The sequence below is a fragment of the Hylobates moloch genome, unplaced genomic scaffold (assembly GCF_009828535.3).
Source record: "Hylobates moloch isolate HMO894 unplaced genomic scaffold, HMol_V3 SCAFFOLD_22, whole genome shotgun sequence".
NCBI classification, from domain to species: Eukaryota; Metazoa; Chordata; class Mammalia; order Primates; family Hylobatidae; genus Hylobates; species Hylobates moloch.
This window is the reverse complement of record NW_026652297.1, coordinates 6,049,502-6,067,726: the sequence shown is the minus strand read 5'-3', so window position 1 is coordinate 6,067,726 and position 18,225 is coordinate 6,049,502. Positions and strand designations below refer to the sequence as shown.

The window sequence follows — 18,225 nt, the reverse complement described above, 5'->3', positions numbered from 1 at the left end:
GATTACAGGCGTGAGCCACTGCGCCCAGCCTAATTGTTAATATTGATGAGGTTGAATTTATTTTTTATTTTGTGAATTATACTTTTGGTGGAATATCTACTAACTCTTTGCCCCTAACACAGAGTCACAATCATTTTATTCTATGCTGTCTTCTAGAATTTTTATAATTTCAAGATTTACTTTTAGATCTATAAATCATTTTACATTAATATTTTTATATGTGTGAGGATGGATTAAAGATTTTTCTTCTTTTCTGACTATAAATATTCAATTGTCCTACCCCTGTTTTTTGAAAAGTCTGCTACTTCCTAACTGATATACTTTGACTATATATACACGAATCTACTGTTTCACTTTCTAATATCTTCTATTGATCCACTTGTCTACCTTACCACTAATGCTATACAATCTGGATTATTTACTGTAGCTTTATGGTAAGTCTACAAATCAGGTAGAGTAACTTCCCCGCCACCCCCAAAATTTTTTTTCAAAGATACTTTGGCTATACTATGACCTTGCTTATTTTCTAGAGAAAAGCCTAATAATTTTAATTGAGATTGCGTTAAATCTATATATTAATTTGAGAAGGACTAATATCTAAGCCACATTAACCACATATTAATCTAGGAACATTATATAGTTCTTAATTTACTTAGGTCTTCTTTCACTTTAGTAATAGATTTTATGTACAATTTTTACTCATTTTAGTTAGATATATCCATAAATAATTCATTTTCCTTGAAGTTATTGTAAATACTATTTCAAATTTTAACTTCTGATTGCCATTATTATTAGTAGTATATAGAAATACAATTAATTTTTGCATGTTGATTTCTTTATTCCAGAACCTTGCTTAATTCATTCTTCTAGTCACTTTTTTGAAGATCACATTAGATTTTCTACATATACAACCATGCCATTTGTGAATAGAGTTTACTTTTGGTAGGATTTTAAACTACAAATCCAGTACAAATTACTTAATATAGATAGGCTATTCTACCACTTCCTCATAAGTAAGCTTTGTTATTTTATCTTTCAGGCCATCTGTTTATTCCATATGTTGTCAACTTACTGGCATAGGGTAGTACATCATATTCCCTTATCTTTTTATATGTGTAGCATCTTTGAGGATATAACCTCTCTGATTCCTGATATTGGCAATTTGTGTCTTTTTATCTTCTCTTTTTAAATTTTCAGTTTGGCTAGAGTTTATCAATTTTATATTTTCAAAGAACCATATATGCTTTTATTATTTTCTCTATTTTTTCTCTTTTCTATTTCATGTATTTTCACTCAGACTTATTGTTTGCTCTCCTCTGCTTACTTTAAGCTTAATTTTCTCTTATCACTTTTTAGTTTAAGATGTAAGATGAGTCATCGATTTGAATCATTTCTTCTCTTTTAATATATATTGCCATAAATATTACTCTAAGAACTATTTAAGATTCATCCCATAATTTAGATGTGTTTTCTTTTCGTTTTCTTTGTTTTGTTTTTTTTTTTGAGACGGAGTTTCGCTCTGTTGCCCAGGCTGGAGTGCAGTGGCACCATCTTGGCTCACTGCAAGCTCCACCTCCTGGGGTCATGTCATTCTCCTGCCTCAGCCTCCCGAGTAGCTGGGACTACAGGCTCCCGTCACCACGCCTATATTGGCTTTACTTCTTTATCAAAGATTGGTTAATTATATTTATGTGTACCTATTTCTGTTCTTTTGATCTATTTGTCTATTCTTTTGCCAATATCACACTTTGTTACTTGCTGGGACTTCATTATGAGGCTTGAAATTAGATAGTGTAGGTACTCTGATTTCCTCTTTTTTAGTATTGTATTAGCTATTCTGCATCTTTTGCCTCACCATATAAACTTTAGGATCAGTTTGTTGGTGTTCACAAAATAATTTGCTGAGGTTTTGACTGAGATTGTGTTGAGTCTGTAGATCAAGCTGGGAGGAACTGACAAGTTGACAATATTTAGTCTTTCTATCCATGAACATGGACTCTCTTTATTTAGTTCTTCTTAGATATATTTTATCAGATTTTTATAGTTTTTCTCATATAGATCTTGTACATATGTTGCTTGATTTATTTCTATTCATTTTTGGGTGCTAATATGAATGATACTGTATTTTACAATTCAAGTCTCATTTTTAATTGATGGTGCATAAAAAAGTAATTGTCTTTTGTACATTAACCATTTATTCTGAAACCTAATTGCTTATTAGTTTCAGGTTTTTTTTTTCTTGTCAGTTTCTTTGGATATTCTCCACAGGTAAACATGTCACCTGAAAACAAAGACAGTTTAATTTCTTCTTTTCCAAATTATCTACCTTTTCTTTTCTTTTTCATTGCATTAGCTTAAACTTCCTATATAATGTTGAAAAGCTGTGGGGACACAGAACAGTCTCGCTTTTTCCCTGATCTTAATGTAAGAGATTTGTGTTTCTCACCATTATGTATGATGTTAGCTACAGGTTTTTTGTAGATGTTCCTTAACAAGTTGAGGAAGTCCTCTCCTAATTTGTTGTTTTTTAAATCTTGAATGTTGAATTTTTTCAACTGCTTTTTCTTCATTTGTTAATATGAATATATGACTTTTCCTTTTTATTTTTTTGTTTTTATTTATTTAATTTTTGCTGTATTATGAAGCCTTTATTTATTTATTTTTGAGATGGAGTCTGGCTCTGTTGCCCAGGCTGGAGGGCAGTGGGCAATCCCAGCTCACTGCAACCTCCGCCTCCCGGGCTCAAGTGATTCTCCTGCTGAGTAGCTGGGATTACAGGCATGCGACACCATACCCAGCTAATTCTTTGTAATTTTAGTAGAGACGGGGCTTCACTGTGATGGCCATACTGATCTCGAACTCCTGACCTCAGATGATCTGCCCACCTCGGCCTCCCAAAATGCTGGGATCACAGGCATTAGCCACACTGCCCAGCCTATGTAGCCTTTAAATATGTTTCTATTTAAAACCTAGAAAATATGTGTGATAAATGAAAACAGGATACAAAATGCGAGGATACAAAGTAGTACATGTAGTATGGTTATGACTTTAAGAAGTTATGGAAATAGAAGACTAAAAGAAAGTAGACAATATTGTGATTAATATCTGTCATCCTTTTTTCTTTCTATTGTGTATTTTCCATGTAAGAAGAAAACGACTAGTGATGTGTTTGAGGGAAAAAAAAATTTAAACTACTTTCTCTCTGAAGCGATTTCATGCTTTTTTCCATTGACAAAAAACAAACAATAGCTTCAATTCAGTTGTTAAAAATGAATTTGGGCTGGGCATGGTGACTTACACCTGTAATCCCAGCACTTTGGGAGGCCGAGGCAGACAGTAATTACTTGAGCCTAGGCATTCAAGACCAGCCTGGGCAACACGGCAAGACCCCATCTGTACAGAAAAGATCCCCCCAAAATTAAGCAGGCATGGTGGTATGCACCTGCAGTCCCAGCCACTCAGGAGGCTGAGGTGGAAGGATGGGTTGAGCCTGCGAGGTCAAGGCTGCAGCGAGCCGAGGGCGCACCACCACACTCCAGCCTGGGCAACAGTGTGAGACCCTGTCTCAAAAAAAAAAGTTTTCTGACTTAGAAAAAAGGAAGAAGAAAATATGTAGGCTTAAACTCCACAGTTATTAATTCAGTGAAGCCAAGGGGCAGCTACCTAGCTGCCCTCTCTCTCTCTAATTGTGGAGAAATTACACGTAACGTGGAATTTACTATCTTTTTTTTTTTTTTTTTTTTGAGACAAGGCTGGAGTGCGATAGTGCGATCTCAGCTCGCCACAGCCTTGACTCCTGGGCTGAAGCCATCCTCCCGCCTCAGCCTCCTGAGCAGCCGAGACCACAGGAGCACACCACCATGCCCAGCCAATTTTTTATTTTTTGTAGAGATGGGCTCTCACCATGTTGCCAGGTCTGGCCTCAAAATTATATATATATATATATATATATACTATACTATATATATCTTTTATTTTCTGATTAAAACACAATGAAATCAAAGACAAATAATATATATATCACCTTTTCAAGGCTATTTCCATCCGAATAACCTTGATTTGCCAGGGCCAATAGAAAGAAGTCACAAAATCGCCTTTAGTCAAATTTGTGTGTTTGCTTTCTTCTATAATTCCAATACCTCCACCATCAACGACTTGAGATAGCTGCCAAGGTGTTATATAATCAGTGCCAGTGTCTTCATTCATTCTACAACGAAGGCTGTCACTTCACACTAGGAAGGTTGCACAGCGGCCGGGCAGAGGCGCTCCTCACTTCCCAGACGGGGCGGGCGGGCAGAGGCGCTCCTCACTTCCCAGACGGGGCGGCAGGGCAGAGGCGCTCCTCACTTCCCAGATGGGGCGGCCAGGCAGAGGAGCTCCTCACTTCCTAGACGGGGTGGCGGCCAGCCAGAGGGTGTAATCTTAGCACTTTGGGAGGCCAAGGCAGGCGGCTGGGAGGTGGAGGTTGTAGCGAGCCGAGATCACGCCACGGCACTCCAGCCTGGGCAACACTGAGCATTGAGTGAGCGAGACTCTGTCTGTAATCCCAGCACTTCGCGAGGCCGAGGCGGGCAGATCACTCGAGGTCAGGAGTTGGAGACCAGCCTGGCCAACACGGCGAAACCCCGTCTCCACCAAAAATACAAAAACCAGCCAGGCATGGTGGTGTGCGCCTGCAATCCCAGGTATTCGGCAGGCTGAGGCAGGAGAATCACGGGAGTCCGAGGCAGGGAGGCTGCAGTGAGCCGAGACTGCGCCGCTGCACTCCAGCCTGGGCAACAGAGGGAGGACATCTCAACAAAAAAAGGAAGGAAGGGAGGGAGGGAGGAAGGGAGGAAGGAAGGAAGGAAGGAAGGAAGGAAGGAAGGAAGGAAGGAAAGAAGGAAGGGAGGGAGGGAGGGAGGGACTTTTCCTTTTTAGCTTGTTGGTGTGATGGATAACATTAACTAATTTTTAAACGTTGAACCAGCCTTGCATCCCTGAAATAAATCCCACTTGTTTGTAGTGTATTATTCTTTCTATAAGAACATGTTAAGTATGTTAAGTATACTTAACATACTTATGTTACATACAACAAAACATAACATACATAACATACAACAAAATGTTAAGTGTGTTTGTTAGATTCACTTTGCTAATATTTTGTTTAGGATATTTAAAATATACTTAAAGCACAAAAAAAAAAAAAAAAAGCTAACCAGCTAGCTAGATATAAACAGATGTAGGTATCAACAAAGCCAGAGCTCTAAAAATATTTCTGTTACCATCTCTCAGAAACTGTAAACATCCTTAGCTTGTAGAGTTTGAGAATTTCATCTATTCTGGTCTAGGGAAATATTTGCTTACTGAATAATTCAGTTTTACTGATCTTTTCTATATGACTATGACTCAGGATTATCCTAAATTGAGATCCACTAGAATTGTCAACTCTTTGCATCAGAAAACTTATTAACAATTTATGGAAATTTCCATAATTTGTCTATGCATGCTCCCAAACTGCAGTTTTCTGTCCTTAAGTGTTTATTTTTCTACAGTGTTTTAAAGTATTTCAGCAGCTACTTGAAATCTTGCAAATGACCTCTTTTTCTATTTTTGCAGTTTGTACTGTATTATATTTTCTCTGATAGTCCTTCTTTTCTGCCAGTGTTGTGTTTGGAGTGCCTCTAAGTTTTACTTAGCAATCTATATGTCCTCATTATCAAGACTGAACTCATTAATGTTATCTTTCTGTTACCTGATGCTAATCAATTTTATAATGTAATTATTTCTAGATAATGTTTTCCTATTCATTTAATAGTGTCTGTCCAAGATATCAAATATCCGAATGAATTACTGAACTTTATAAATGTAAGCTTTTACAAGGTTCCAAATGTTCTGTGTCTTAAAAGTTCAGCAAACTTTTACTTAAAAATTTGGCTGCATTTGTGACAAATATGAAGAAAAACATTGTTTTCATGTGGCCCGGTTTGGAAATCTTCAAAGTTTGTTCTTTTTCTTGCAAATATGCATGTTATGTTTATGTTTTTATCATGAGAGTTGTATAAGAAAAATATTTGAAAAGACTGGCATGCACTGATAACTCATAATTCAAAATTCATTTTTAAAGAATTAATGACGTATTTTATGTCAATATAATAATAAAAGGCAAATAAATATATTCTGGCTACTCGATTGAATAAATGTGGGTGTAGTGGTCTATTTTTAACATTAGATCATTGAATATAGTGAGAACATACCTATAGTACTATGTAATTATTCAGGTAACATTCACTGTTTAACTGCTCTTAATGTGTACTGTAGGTGGGTGTTTCAAGCACATAGATGAATTGTAGAGTAAGAACCATTATGTTCATGTTATGTATAGAATGGTATATGTGATTGCAAGATATTAAACCATGAAATGAGTTAACCATTGTTTCCTTGGAAACAATGATGTATAAAATAACTCATTACACTGAATTAACCTGAGGTAATAGAGCTCATGAATTATATCGCACCTACATGTCTCTCTTTCTCCTAGGTCTTTTCAGTATATTATCTCTGAAGTTGTCTACCTTCCCCACAGATTCTTATAACTCAGGATTAATTACATGCTTTCAAATTGTAGAGTACCTATCTCTTAATTCTATATTAACTACTTTGTTAATTTTATCGATTACCCCCCAATTTGTTTTTGTTTTCTTGATATTATAAATATGTGATGATTTTTTCTTAAAAGTTAAAATATTAAATGTAATAAAACCACCTATGGGATTATATTTAATCATTGGCACTCAACTATTTTTGCTCTTTATACATTATTTTGGCCAGGTGAAGTTAAGAGAATGTGTTAAAAGTAAGTACGGTAGAATCCCAAAAATAACTCACTAATGATGTCACAGAAAAATTCTCAACTAGGAATCAATAGACTTGTTTTAATTTTGCTTATCTCGCTCTTGCTGGTGATCTCTTCCAGATTAAGTTTTATTATCTGTATTGGGATAATAAAACCTATTTTACTTACCTCAACCAAATTGTTAAGTGGAATGAAGTCATGTATCCAAAAGCACTTTGAAAGCTGTAATCTGACATAAAAATTATAATATGGAAAAGGCAGCATTGCCAATATCAGTTTGTTTATAAGTTTACTATGTAAAATAAAATAAGTAAACACATGCATTAAATAACATTTACTGAATGCTTCCTTTTTACATAATTTAACTCCATGTAGCATAGGTATTATTACTACCCTCATTTTGCAGATGAGGAAACTAAGGTACTGACATTAAATAATTTACCTAGGGTTACAAAGCTAAAACTGGGATTCAACCTAGATTGTACAGCTTTAGAAATTATATTCTTAACCATTATGCGCTATTGCTGTTTTGATAGGATGATTGATGAGATGTGGCAACAAAACCAAGTTCAAAAGTTAAAAATAGTAGGTTAAAGCTTCTATAGAAGAGAATGATATATATTGGTTAGTATCGTATCAGAATATTTGCCATTCTCTCTTCATTTTCTACATCTTCATATATGACTGTTCTGAAGTTCATTTTCTTTTTACTTCACATTTCCCAGTCACATCCTGAATCAGGAAAAAATAATTCTGCGTATTTGAAACATAAGGAATTTATAAAGGGATTATTTAAACAGGAAATAGAAAGGATGAGATGCCAGCAGTTGATGGGGAGGAAGCCCTGAAATTAGCAGCAGTAAGAGGCAGCAGAAGCCCCTAGGCTCCAGGGAATAAGTTAAGTTGTTACCAGAGCCCAACTATGCTCACGCAGTAGAAGCCGGAATCCTCTAAGGCCTATCTGGGGGAGGCCGGTGCCAGAGACTCTGATGCTGTGGAAGAACCCACCCAACCAGAGGAGGGAGATGAAGACCCTGGCCTCTCTCTGCATCCCTTCTACGCTTCACTTCCTTTTTAGTCTTCCTTTGGCCAAAACCAGCTGCAAGCCAGCTGTCACTGGAACCTGGGAAAGGCAGCCTGCAAGCATCAGTCCCACTCTCCCACCCCCGCACATACCCCCATCTCTGAGTTACAGTGCAGAGCAGGCTAAGGGTAAAAAGATAGTCCTCCAGCGTCGGAAGATTTCCCTTCAATTCTCTTTGTTTCTTTTCTCCTTGACGATTCATTTCCAGTATATTGCCTTCATCAGAGAATGAGTTATAATGGCAGTTTCAAACTGTTTGATGACACTGAATTGTTTTTTCCTCTACTGACAAGAAAAGTTAGACTTGGCTAAGTCTAAGGTTTCAGGGATGAATATAATATAGGAAATGTCAATAAAAATTTTTAAAGCAGCCACTTTATGGGATGGTGGTCCCTGCATAATTATTACGGTGAACAGCCCGATCTTTGGGGTACAAACATGGATTGGTTTGATTGTTTTTTTAATAACTGCTGCAAACCATGTCCAGTAGAAACCGTTTTTTCCTCTAAATATCTGACTTTAATTTTTTATCTCTACCCGATTCCAAAATTATTCAGCAACTTTCCATTATTAAACAGTCACATTCCAAGCTGATTAATTTTTCTCCAGCTATCTTGAAAATGTTCAGGCCTATAGAATGCATAAAGAATACAGTGATTGCCATACACCTTTTATTTATATTTGTTAATTATATATGTATACTGATACTATTTATATATAAATGTACACAGTTTCCTCTTTCTATTTGTGTGTGTTTAACTGCGTATGAGCTAAGTACTATTGCTATCACCATTTTGCAGGTGCGGAAACTGACGCACACAGAGGTTAAATAACTTCCCTGAGATTATAAAGCTAAAGCTAGGATTACACCTAGACTTTCTAACTCCAGAAATTGTGTTCTCAACCATTATATTATATTGGTATTTTCATGGAATGACTGATAAGATTTGGCAACAAAGCCAAGCTCAAAAGTTAAAAATTATATATATTTATATGTTTTCCCTATATTGCATATTTTCTGGCTTTATTGAGGTATGATTGACAAAGATTGTATTTACTTAAAGTATACAATGTGTTGATGATACGAGATAAATGTACATTTTGAAATGATTGCCACAAATCAAATTAATTAACATATTAATCACTCCATATAGTTACCTTTTTGTGTGTGGCGAGAACACTTAAGATCTATTATCTTAGCAAATTTCAAGTACACAGTTATGTGTACACGTATACATTATTGTTAACTATGTATATAAGCTATTTAAAAGTAAGTTGTAGGCATTATGGCAATGTTTTTCTAAAAAATATAAAATACGTCTCTTAAGAATAACAATACCAGACAGGTGTAATACCTCACTCCTGTAGTCCCAGCGATTTGGAAGGCCAAGTTGGAAGGATCCCTTGAGGCCAGGAGTTCAAGATGAGCCTAGGCAACACAGTGAAACTCCATCTCTACCAAGAAAAAAAAATAAAATTAAAAACAAAAATTTAGAATTAAAATTTTAAAATATAAATTATAAAATATTGTAAACATTTTATAAAATTAACTGGGCATGCTGTCATGTATCTGTAGTCCCAGCTACTTGGAAGGCTGAAGCAGGAAGATCTCTTGAACCCTGAATGGTGAATTTGCAGTGAGTTATGAACATGCCACTGCACTCCAACCTGGGTAACAGAGCAAAACATTGTTTCTAAAAAAATAAAATAAAATAAAAAATACCACATACCATTACCACTCTTGGAAAATAAACAATAATATTTTTGGAAATGTTTATAGAAAATTTTGGGAAATGTTTGGAAATGTGGAAAATTAAAAATCTTTTCATAATCCTATCTTATATACAAGTCCTATTTAAGTTCTCTCAATTGGCCATGTAATTTATTTTGGATAAATAGTCAGATATTATGTCCAAAATTGTATGAATTTTTTTCTGCCTAGTTCACCAGCCATTTCAATATATGGTTGGATTCACTTATTTCTATTTATACTCCATTCGAGAATTTTCTTTTTCATTCTTTAGATTTAATTATTTTTTAATTTTTAATATAGAGTTCAAATATCAAAATACTAAAAAAAATCACTGCCATTCCTATTCTTCTAGCTCATTTTTATGAACTCTGTAAATGTCATCCTGTCTTTAGTTTATGGTTTACTTTTCCAGTGTTTATGTATGTTATAGATATAAATACACACACACACACACACACACACACACACACACATAGAATATCTCCATTTTTGCCCCGAAAGCAGAACTACTTTTATATCTTTTCATAGAAATTTTTCTTATTCCCCTTGAACCAACAATTCCCAGTCTTTTTGGCATCAGGGACTGGTTTCTTGGAAGACAATTTTTCCACGGAGTGGGATGGAGTAGGATGGGATGGGGCCTGTGCAAACTAGAGCCCTCACGTTCACAGTTCACAATAGGGTTCACGCTCCTATGAGAATACTATGAGGTCTGTGGCCTTGGGATTGGGAACCCCTGCTTTAAACAACAAAAATGTATTTTGTCATAGTTCTGGGGGCTAGAAGCTGGAAATCAGGGTGTCAGCAGGACCTTGCTTCCTCTGAAGGCTCTGGAGAGGAATACTTCCTTACCTTTTTTTAGCTTCTGTTGCCAGCAATCCCTGGCATTTCTTGCTTTGTAGCTGCATTGCTCCAGTCCTTTCATCTGTGTTCACATAGTCTTCTTCCCAGTGTTCCTCTGCATCTCTGTCTTCTTACAAGGAAACCATTCATGTTGGATTTAGGGCCCAACCTAATCCATTATGACTCCTCTTAACTAACTATATCTGCAAAGACCTGATTCCCAAATAAGACTACATTTTGAGGATCCAGCTGGGCATGACTTTTTTGGTGACACTATTCAGTCTACACCCTTTTACTCTCTGGTCCAGTGAAATTATATTCTTGCAATGTACAAAATGCATTCACCGCCATCCAAAGTCTTAACCCATTCTAGCCTCAGCTTCTAATCCAAAATCTCATCCATGTACGACTAACTAAAAAAAGTCCAGGCCGGGCGTGGTGGCTCATGCGTGGAATCCCAGCACTTTGGGAGGCCGAGGCGGGCGGATAACGAGGTCAGGAGATCAAGACCACGGTGAAACCCCGTCTCTACTAAAAATACAAAAAAATTAGTCGGGCACACTGGTGGGCACCTGTAGTCCCAGCTCCTCGGGAGGCTGAGGCAGGAGAATGGCGTGAACCCGGGAGGCGGAGCTTGCAGTGAGCCAAGATTGCACCACTGCACTCCAGCCTGGGCCACAGAGCGAGATGCCATCTCAAGAAAAAAATAAATAAATAAAGTCAAAAATCTCATCTTCTAAATCATCTAAGTCAGGTATGAGCGAGACTCTGGTAGAAAACAAGTTATCTGACTCCAAAATACAAAGATGGGACAGGCATAGGGTATCTCTTTCGTTTTTGTCAGCAGTAGGCTGTAATAGCCAACTCTAGAAAATAAAGAAGAACCTACATGATCTCTCATATGAATCTATTCTCACATGAATCTATAACCCTGAAAAGGGTTCCCCTAAAATAACAATATGAAAGCTTACCACTGTTTAAAAATTGAGGGACTTCGGCTGGGCGCAGTGGCTCATGCTTGTAATCCCAGGGCTTTGGGAGGCCGAGGTGGGCGGATCATGAGGTCAGGAGATGGAGATCATCCTGGCTAACACGGTGAAACCCCGTCTCTACTAAAAATACAAAAAAATTAGCCAGGTGTGGTGGCGGGCGCCTGTAGTCCCAGCTACTAGGGAGGCTGGGGCAGGAGAATGGCGTGAACCCGGGAGGCGGAGCTTGCAGTGAGTCGAGATGGCGCCACTGCACTCCAGCCTGGGCGACAGAGGGCGACTCTGTCTCAAAAAAAAAAAAATTAAGGGACTTCATTTCCAACAGTTTCCATCAACAGTCTGTTTTCATGAAGTAATCTACTAACTTTGTTGGAAATGAAGACTTGACGTAAATCATTAACCTAGTTGGTGGTTTTGTTGTTCAGGTTATTTGAAATTTACAAATTATAAAAAATTGAAAGTTAACAGGAAATCCATTATATCTCTTCTTTTTATCTTTCTTCACTGGTGTCTTACTGTTTAAACAACCACTATCAGGACCTGTTTCTAATTAATTTTCTTGGTAAACCCATGATTTGGTGTTACTTACCACAGTCTAGTTAACTTGATGTGTATAGACATCACTTCCAAACTATGTTTGAGGATTCTCTTGCCAAAGAAGGTAATCAGTGTGGGAATGTATTCAAATCTACATTTAATTTATTTTAAACGTTGTTATTGAAGAAAAATAAAGAGAAGAAAATAGCTGCTACACAATCATGTCAAAAATGACTCCATGTTGATGGAGAAATTAAAATCCAATAAGGTTTTACTCGTGATTCTGTTTTCATGAATGAAACACTGACTCTAAAACAGCCAGGAGAGAGAAGAGGCCACACATGTCTTAAAATTTTTTTTTTTTTTTCTAATTCACACTTAATACTTCATTCATATTTGGGCTGTGAGCAAGCCAGCTCCTCCTCTGCCAATTCAACATAGCTTGTGTGCCAGCTGCCAGAGAGCTGAATCCAACTCCCTGTGCCACTGTGGCTAAGGCTTATTGTACTAAAGTTGTGGCTGTATTTAAATGGATCACCAGGAAATATTGGTTGCTTGGTTCTCTCTGCAGTCTTTCTCTGTCTTCAATGCTAGGCCACCCAAGTACTTCCTTGGAGAGCTTTGCCGTTTCCCCCTTGAAATTCCACCCAGAACACTTTAAAAGACCACTCAGTACTGACTACAGTATTGTGGCATGGCAAAAAAAAGAAGTTGTGTCTGGTTCACACATAAGTAGGGGCTAATGCCACTCTGAAAAAACAGGTTTGAAATTTGAAGAGCATAGGCAAAAACCTGCAAACCTAAACCCAACAAGGAGGCTGAACAATGGCTGGCAACAAGTTCAAAGGAATCACAGTATGCTCCCATTAAATATTTATTTCCTTTTTGAGCCTTTAGGTTTATCTTGAGAAAACTATTTAAATGTCAAGAATTCAGGTTATTTGGAAGGTTAAGGATTTAATATATATATTTTGTTTTCTAAAGTGTTTACAATAGTTTTGGTGGCTTAATTTCTTTAAGCCACTTTAAAAATCTCAAGCAACAGTAATAATTATTTTAAGAAAATTAAATTAGGGTATCCTTCAGCTTAATTATGGAGCTTTGTTTTTTTTCTCCTTTTTCTCCTATCTATCTATCTGTCTGTCTGTCTGTCTATCTATTTATTATCTATCTATCTGTCTGTCTTTCTGGCTATCTATCTAGCTATCTGTCTATCTATATCCCTCTATCTAATAGAAACTTAGAAAATTGTCACATGTGAAACAGATGTGTTGGCTCATGACTGTAATTCCAGCACTTTGGAAGGCCAAGGTGGGCAAATCACTTAAGCTCAGGAGTTCCAGACCAGCCTGGGCAACTTAGCAAAACTGTGTCTCTACAAAAAAAAAAAAGAAAAAGAAAGAAAGAAAAAAAGAAAAGAAAATTAGCTAGGCATGGTGGTGCTTTTCTGTAGTCCCAACTACTCGGGAGGCTGAAGTGGCAGGATCGCTTGACCAAGGTGGTAGATGTTGCAGTGAACCAAGATTGTGTCACTGCACTCCAGCCAGGGCGATAGAGTGAGACCTTGTATCAAAAAAAAAGAAAGTCAGATGTATTGTTGATAAGGCTAGATGGTACAATAAGCTTGAATTTGAGGCCAACAGGGGCTTTTTATTCCACTTTCCCTCTGAGTTGAACTTACTCACCCAGCCTCCAATTGGAAAACTGACAACTGCAAGCCTCCTCTGCAGGTTCTTCTAGTATGCCCTGGAGGGCTAACCACAAGACAGAGATAACTCCAGGTGGGCCATTTCAACAACAAAGCACCAAAGAGGAAGAGACATAAAGCATCTGCAAACAGACTTATCCAACCCAACCATCTAACCTCCCCAGTGGAGGGCAGGGTCCCACAGTCTCACTTTGGCAGGGTGCATGCGATCCACCAAACATTTTATAAAAGAATGTGTACCTTTCCTTATTGTGGAGTTTTCCCAGGAAGGCCGGTTCCCAGCCAAATGATGTGTTCCAGTCAACCTCTTGCCTCCAGTTGTAACCATATGACTATTTTTTCACTAATGGAATATTAATAGAAAATATGTATGTCAGTTCTGAACCATGATACACCTTATTCTCCATCTCTTTCCTTTTCTCATTGGGTACTTAGATGTAGACATTTTCAAGACCCTAACAAATGGTGGAGCCATTCATGGGAGGGGTCTACATTCTTCAGCCTCTTTATGAAAGACAGCTAGATCTAATGGCATGGGACTGTTATGTAAGTGAAAAAGAAATCTCTATTGTGCTAAGCTAAGCCATTGAAAGTTGAAGATTTGTTACAGCAGTTAGCATTACCTTAATTTACACAGTTACTGTTCTTCCCTAGGGTAGAAGAGAGAGAGAAGGGGGTCCAAAAATGGCTGAAGTTTTCTTTCTAATATTTCTAGTGGGATAGAATTCTTATCAAATAGGCTGAAGTAGATATTAGGAAAGAGAAAAAATATATAGCTTCCCTTATAGTAAGTCCCCAAATGCCAAAGGGACTAAGTTAATTTAGCAGTTACAGTTTAGCCCCTTGGAAGACAGGTAGACAAGTAAGCAGGTTGCCACATAAATCTTCCTGATAGTTGCCTTAAGAGAGTAGTTTAAGGGAATTCCAGAAGCTCTAAGACAATTTTTAAGGCTTCTCATGGTAAAGCAACAGGATGAGTTGAAAAATAAAAAATCTTTCCAGGGATTGATTAAGCTATTTTGGTGCTAAGCTGTTGCCAATTGTTTTTGAAAGAAGGCAGAGCATATTTTATATACAAACCTACAAAGGGTAGGCTTTGAGATGGGATAACGTTGGAATTGGAGAGGTTTTCTTCTTGATGTAGTCTAGGTGTTAATAATCCTTTTAGACTTCCAGCCCGTCTGATTTTATAAGGAAAAAAGTACTTTGAACAATTTTCTATTTGTCCTGGGTATCATGAAAAGTAACTTCTCAGATACACAAATGATGGCTTCAGAGGAACTTGGCTTCTGAGTTGTGTGACAATTTCAAGACACACACACACCCAATTTGATAGCATTTTTCTTCAATGTATTTTATATCATACTAATTGATTTATTAAGTTATTAACTAACAAATATATAGCGAATACCTACTGTTTCAAACCCTCTTACAGGTGCTGAGGATACTGAATAAAGAAGACAAAAATCCCCATGCCAATAGAGGTAAACTCTGCTGGGAAAATAGATGAAAAGAATTAGATACATTCCAGAATATACCAGAAGGTTGTTAACAATATGAACACAAATAAAGCAGGCCTCTAACTTCATAAATGTATGGAATATCTTGATTTATGTCACAGAGGCAACTGTTTCATTTAAAATGCAAACTCTTAGAGATTGCAGTCATTCTGGGCAGCCTGCTTTTAATGCCAGAACTTCAAGTGTCTTTTGTGGTTGTCTAATATAGAGAGGAAATTAGAGCTGGTACTTTTTCTTTCTTTCTTTTTTGCCTATTTTTTAAAAATGCGTTTTAAATTTCTTGCTTGAAGGAGCACTTATCTAGCAATAGCAAATGATTTCTTTATCATATAGTCTTTTGAAATGTAAATGCAGAAGATGAAGGTCTCTTTGCTAAGAAGTCCAGGAATGACTCATTTATATTCTCTTGAATTGCTTTTATACCTAACGAGTTTCTAGCATAGTCATCTGGCATCTGTCATTAACAAAGAGGAGTGACAATATTCAGGCTTCTGCTGCTGCTTGCTAGCTGTGTGACCTTGGGAAAGTTCCTGAAACTCTCTGAGTCTTTTCCTTATCCAAAATACAGGAAGAATAATACTTAGCTCCTTGGGTTACTATAAGAATTAAATGAAATAATGTATTTCCTGGCTTAGCATTCCCTTGGAATATGGTAGCTTCTACTATTATTACTATCATTTTTATTATCACACTTACTTCACATTTTTAAAAGCATGGCAAGTCATGCATGAAGTCCTCTTGATTCTTTATTTTTCAGAATCATAAGTTAATGTTCATGTCATTGATTCAAGGTCCAGTGCTCACAGAATAACAACAAATTTTTGTCAGGTGACAAATCAATTACTGATTGGCTTGGAACAGATTTTTTTAAGTGTTTCACTAAACCTCTACTTGCAGAAGCAAATAACATTCTTACTAAGTATAGTTGTGCTTGGAACTTCACAGAAAGAAAGTCTTTATATAAGATCATCAAACTGTCTGTATTACAATTCACTTAGTCATCGGCCATATTTATAAGTCGATTGGATATTAATTGGCTGCCATTTTCTAGAGTTTGTCATTAGACCAACTGTCTCACAGTCTGGTTATCTCTGTCATATAGATACCGCAAAGAAATTATTCTATGTTCACCCAAATTTTAAAACAAAAATATAAGTAGTAATAGTAATAAATCCTACAAATGTGATTGTATTGTCTGCACTATATATCACTCTCAATCTTTGTAGATACTACATTCTGATTTAATAGTGGAGTGTTTCTTTTAGCTGACATGTAGAGTAATAGGTATAGAAAACTCTAACACTGACTTTTTCCTACCTTTCTGTTTCTGTGAATCAATGGGATTGTTTTCGTTTTCTCTTTCCTGGTGTCTCCCTCAACATTCAAAAAAGCTTGTCAGTCATAAAGTTGTAGCATGTAGAAGATGGAAAGGATTTTAGGAGCCCTACATATTTATTTTCTTATTTTAAAAATAACAAACATGAGGCTCAGAGCAGTAAAGGGACTTGCTCAAAGTCATAAAGTGTGTGGTAAGGTGTTAATAATAGTTATAATAGTTAACATTTATTGATCATTCACTAGGTGTATTGCTTAATCCATTATATGTATTGTCTTATTTAAACCTTCCAAACATGCTTGCTGCTTGTCTATCTTGTTCACTCCTATATTCCCAGCACCTGGAAGAGTTCCTTGCACAGAGTAGGTGCTCAATAAATACTTGTTGAAAAGATAAATGAATGACAATGTTAACAATGAGAGAACATCATATCCCCATTTTACAGATAATGACACTGAGGCTTAAAAATTTAAGTAATTTGTATGCGATTATATAGTTAATGATTGGCAGTATAGAGTCACATCAAGTGTGAGTGACTCTGGGATCCTAGTTCTTAACTTCCTTGAAGGGCCACCTCTGGGTTTGTGGCCTAGCTAGGGCTACAATTTGTAAAAACATGCATTATGAACATTTATTTATACATTATTGGATTTAATTTCCTCGGGCACCCAAGTTGTAATGAGTTTTCCTCACTTTTTTGAATGAGGTAGGAAGTGAGAAATGAAATGACCTTATCTCATTACTGAAATACCCACCAGGTGATGAAAACAATTCATTTGAAATATTGTTTTGTATGAAAACAGTCAAAAGATACATTTGACCATTGATGCTACTATGTTTGAATAAAATGATAGAAGCAGGAATGTGTTTTATACCACTGGGAATTCGGCAATTGGGAAAACATATTTTATAATATAAAGCTCAAGTTCCTGACATTGGAGGCTTCCAATAATCAGATTCCAAACTGCTCAGCTGATTTCACAAACTTTTTATACTGGTCTGCCTATTTCTCATGAAGTGTCATAATTCATTTCTACCCTCCCCTAGGGTTCACTCCTTCACTGGAATGTTCTCGTCACTGTTTATCTTTTTATCTTTTCTCATGTTCTAGCAGGCTTGTTCAATTATTCCCTTCTTCAAAAAGCCTTCCTGAAATGCCTTCAGCCACAGGCAGCTGTCCCTCTTTTGAACAATCATGACACTAATCATTTCACATTTAATCACAGTCTCATATGGAGTTGTCTTTTACTTTCCAGGCTTGACTGCTGTTCTATACAAACGGATGGCAAAGTCTGCAAGAAAATGCATTGCGTTTTATACTCTCCATCATCAGAGCACAGTGCCTTACGTGTGGTGATGGCTCAATTGATATCTGCTGAAAAGGCAAGAGAATTGGATAAAAAACACTATTATAGTGTTACAAGAAATATTTTTCTGCTTGCTTTGTTTTATAAATTATAAATCTTCAGCATGACAAGCTTTGAAATGTAGGCTTCCACCTTATAAAGAACAGGAAAATGAATTTAATATCTTTTTCCTTTTCATCTTTACTGTTAGATAATAATTTATGTAGTTTAGTGCTTAGAACTTGAAACTGAGTTCTTTTATGCATTCTGTCGA

At 36.6% G+C, this 18,225-nt stretch overlaps 1 long non-coding RNA gene across 1 annotated transcript in view; it reads left to right on the top strand.

Moving 5' to 3' along the window:
* Nucleotides 1-17,957, top strand: part of LOC131382303 (uncharacterized) — a 36,138-nt gene extending 18,181 nt beyond the window's left edge. The window contains exon 3 of the long non-coding RNA XR_009211658.1: nucleotides 17,862-17,957. This is a non-coding gene — a long non-coding RNA (uncharacterized LOC131382303). The remainder of the gene's footprint in view (nucleotides 1-17,861) is intronic.
* The last annotated feature ends 268 nt before the right edge of the window (nucleotides 17,958-18,225 follow it).